The 316-nt window shown below is 49.7% G+C and overlaps 1 protein-coding gene across 1 annotated transcript in view; it reads right to left on the bottom strand.

Moving 5' to 3' along the window:
• The window catches only part of LOC119591303 (epidermal growth factor receptor-like), a gene marked incomplete in the record, with an annotated part of 71,591 nt that overhangs the window by 54,336 nt on the left and 16,939 nt on the right, over positions 1-316 (bottom strand).

Here is a 316-nt window from a genome sequence, read left to right as displayed (position 1 = left end):
TAGTTTAAGAGAAGGAAGGTGGTGAGATGATAAAAATTAAGGTGGAAGAACACGAGGAGAGGGAAGAGCAGAATAGAGAGGAATAGAGAATAGTGTAGAGAGAAGAGGTCAGGAAAATAGAGTAGAGGAGAGATGAAAAGGATATGGCAGAGAAAGGCTGGGAGGCAGAGAAGAGAAGGAAGAATTGAGAGGGACGGTTCTAGCGCCTTAACTAATGCAGTTCTTGTCAGCCTTGGAAGCGGCGCTGATGGAAGGGCCGACCTTGTGTGCTACAAGGGAAGACTCTCACCACGCCTCTGCCCCTCTGCCCCCCCCC

Source organism: Penaeus monodon, chromosome 28 (assembly GCF_015228065.2).
Source record: "Penaeus monodon isolate SGIC_2016 chromosome 28, NSTDA_Pmon_1, whole genome shotgun sequence".
NCBI lineage: Eukaryota > Metazoa > Arthropoda > Malacostraca > Decapoda > Penaeidae > Penaeus > Penaeus monodon.
This window is presented reverse-complemented; position numbering and strand designations above follow the sequence as displayed.